This window comes from Gossypium raimondii, chromosome 6, assembly GCF_025698545.1.
Source record: "Gossypium raimondii isolate GPD5lz chromosome 6, ASM2569854v1, whole genome shotgun sequence".
NCBI lineage: Eukaryota > Viridiplantae > Streptophyta > Magnoliopsida > Malvales > Malvaceae > Gossypium > Gossypium raimondii.
The window spans coordinates 17,878,732-17,882,403 of record NC_068570.1 but is presented as its reverse complement, the minus strand read 5'-3'; the positions used below and the strand labels follow the sequence as shown (position 1 = coordinate 17,882,403).

Genomic DNA, 3,672 nt, shown 5'->3' with positions numbered 1-3,672 from the left:
CAAACAACTCAATCTCTAATATAATTTGACATGGCATTTCGTTTCTTCTGGATAGATTTCCTTTTCTTTGACAATGGTTGCATGACTGATAGAATTCATGAGCATTCTTGAATAGACTTGCCAATAAAATCCCAATTGAAGTACTTTAGTAGTAGTCCTCATCCGTCCAAAATGTCCTCCATACGGAGCTGAATGACAATGCTGTAGAATGTTATATATTTCTTCATCAGGAACACATTTCCTAATTATTTGATTAGCACAATATTTAAACAAGAAAGGTTCATCCCAATAATAGTGTTTGGCATCATAAAGAAATTTTCATGTTCTCTGACTTTTGAGATCGAGTGGCAACACACCACTCACTAAATAGTTCACTATGTCAACATACCAAGGTAATGCCATGGCAACTAAGTGATCAGCCACTTGCTTCTTAGTCTCTTTCCGATCTCTAATTTCCAAGTCAAACTCTTGCGGCAAAAGTATCCATAACCAACCTTGGCTTAGCATCTTTCTTGCTCATTAGATACTTAATAGCAAAATGATCTGTGTAGACTATAAACTTTATACCAACTAGATAAGAACAAAATTTATCGAACGCGAACACCACAGCCAATAAATCCTTTTTCTGTGGTGGTATAGTTAAGTTACGCTTCTAATAAAGTTATGCTAGCATAGTATATTGTCTGCAGCATTCTGTCTTTACTTTGACCCAACATGGCTCAAACAGCATAATCACTGGCGTCACACATGAGTTCGAAAGGCAGTGTCCATTCCTGAGCTACTACAATTTGTGCTTCTATAAGTTTTTCCTTTAACTCTTCAAAGGCTACCAAACACGGTTCATCAAAATTGATAAGACTATTTTGCTCCAACAAAGTGCACCGGGGTTTAGATATCCTTAAAAAATCCTTAGTGAATCTTCTATAAAAACCTGCATGACCTAAAAACTTCTAATACCCTTGACACTGGTGGGAGGTAGCAATTTTTCTACCACTTCAATTTTGCTCTGTCCACTTCAGTTCCTCTACGTGATATCCTATCACCTAGGAAAATTCCTTCTGAACCATGAATTGGCATTTCTCCCAACTTAAAACAAGATTTGTTTATTCATAACGGCAGAAAACCAATTCCAGATTTTTTCAAAAAATCCTCAAAATCATTCTCAAACACAGAAAAATCATTAATGAAGACTTCAAGAAAATTTTTAACCATGTCAGAGAATATGGCCATCAATGTTGAAAAGTTGTCGAGGTATTACATAACCCGGACGACATCAGTTTGAATGGAAAAGTACCTTATTGACCTGTGAAAGTTGTCTTCTCTTGGTTATCGTGGGCTATGGCAATCTGATTATATCTTGAATAGCCATCCAAAAAATAGTAGAAACCTTTCCTAGCTAATCTATCCAACATCTGAACAATGAATGGTAGAGGAAAAGGGTCCTTCCTAGTTGCCTTGTTAAGCTTGCGATAATCCATACATACTCTCCATCCCATGACAGTATGAGTTGGTATGAGTTCATTGTTATCATTACTTACCTGTATGACACCTCCTTTTTTGGGTACACATTATACATGACTCACCCATGAGCTGTCTGAAATCAGGTAAATAATGCAGTGTCAAGCCACTTAATAATCTGTTTCTTGATAATTTCATTCATGATCGGATTTAGTCTTTTCAGCCGTTAAATGGAATTGATAGGGCAATCCTCCAAAAAATCTTATGCATGCAGAATGCAGGGCTAATTCCCTTTATATCAACCAAGGTCCATCCCAATGCCTTCTTAAATTGCCGAAGAACTTCAAAAAACCTTGTCTCTTACTCGGGTGTCAACTCTGTAGAAACTACTACTGGCAAAGGACTATTTTTGCTCGAATATGCATACTTCAAATGATGTAGGAAAGGTTTTAAATCCAGTGTAGGAGGTTCCTCTATAGAAGTTTTAGGAGGATTCGAAAGTCGATTTTATAAATCCAAGGGTTAAAACTTCTTCCCTGGTCTACCTACTATCTGCTTGGCTTCCATAAAGTCACCAAATTCCTCAAAACTTACTATATCACTCTGTTCAAGTGAGTTATTGTCATTAACGAAATTACTGTGGCAACATTTGGTGAACTCCTCCATTATTGTTTCTATTAACCCAATAGCATGGCATTTATCATTAACATTAGTACATTTCAAAGCATTAAATACATTAAAGGTAACCTGCACTTCTTTGACAATATATCTTTCATAAATTTTACGTAGTTGGGCATTTGCTCCAAGCTTCTACTAGCGGTATGTTGATATGAAGTTGATTCAAACCCTCCAAAAATATTTTGAACTGAATAACCTACTTGGAATAATGTAATTGTTGAAGAAAAGGTAAAGGTCGTCGTCCTTCAGGTTGCTAATATTTTTTTTCGTGGCATTCTTATTGAAAACAAGATCTAATTCTACCACAGCATTTTGTTGCTTACCCTTTTTAGGTTCAGTATGTTTTTTAGATGTCTCTGGGATCTTTACATGGTTGTTATTTGAATCATCCTCTCCTACTGTGGCATCTTGAGCAACGTCATCAAGCTGAGTTTTGCTTATAAGAGTGATGGCCTTGCACTGCTCATTCCCTTATGATCTCGAATTCTCGGTATCACTTGGTAATGCCCCTTGCGGTCTTGAATTTAAAGCATTTGTTATTTGCCCCACTTGATGCTAAAGAGCTCAAAGAGACACAACCTAACTCTGAATTACAACAACATTCTTGGCCATATATTCCTTCAACAAGGATCCAATAGATGATGATGACGAAACTAATGCTTGACCTTGTTGGACATTTTGCCTTGGCATAGGTTGAGTATAACCAGGTGGTGCATAGGTGGCATTATGTCTTACCGTATTGTTAAAATTCCCTGTACCTTGATCATTCCAACTAAAGTTCAAATGTTGCTTTCACCTAGGATTATATGTGTTGGAATAGGGGTTATTGTTCCGGTTGAAATTACCCATATAGTTCACAAATGCTGGATTTGATGGGCATTCATCAAACACGTGATCTTCAACACAATAAACACAGTGCTATTAGAAAAAGCATCAGCTACCATACTTGTATATGGATTCAGCTCATTATAGAATATCTCCATCTGAGTCTAGTGTTGAAATCTATGTATCAGACATTTTTGAATTAAAATTTTAAATCGTTCCCAAGCTTCATATAGTGTTTCATCCTCCAATTGCCGAAAAGATGTGAATTTATTTCTAAGCATGGCATTCATATTTGGGGGATTATACCGTAGCAAAAACCTTGGCCAAAGATCATTCCATGATTCTACTCTTCCCAATGATAAAGCATTCAACCATACTCTCGCACGATATCTTAAAGAATATGGAAATATTTTAAGTCGCAGAGCGTCTTCAGGAACACCCTATTGCCTAAACAAGTCACAAACCTCTAGAAAAGGTCGTAAATGCAATCTTGGATCTTCAGTGGGCAGTCCACCAAATTGTCCCACTATTTGCAACCTCTCAAACATTACTGGTTTCAGCTCAAACTGCTGAGCCTTAATTTATGGTTTAACTATACCTGGATTTAAGTCATCTAAAATTGGCACAACATGCTCTCAGATTGGTCTATCTCAGTCATCTATCACCCCACAAACATGAAGATTAGGGCCTTGACCATTCAAATTATCATTC

At 36.8% G+C, this 3,672-nt stretch overlaps 1 non-coding gene across 1 annotated transcript; it reads left to right on the top strand.

Annotated features, from left to right (window-relative positions):
• Positions 1-3,135: 3,135 nt before the first annotated feature.
• LOC128042067 (small nucleolar RNA R71) lies at positions 3,136-3,242 on the top strand. The gene has a single exon (XR_008197275.1). It is a non-coding gene; the product is annotated as a small nucleolar RNA R71 (small nucleolar RNA).
• The last annotated feature ends 430 nt before the right edge of the window (positions 3,243-3,672 follow it).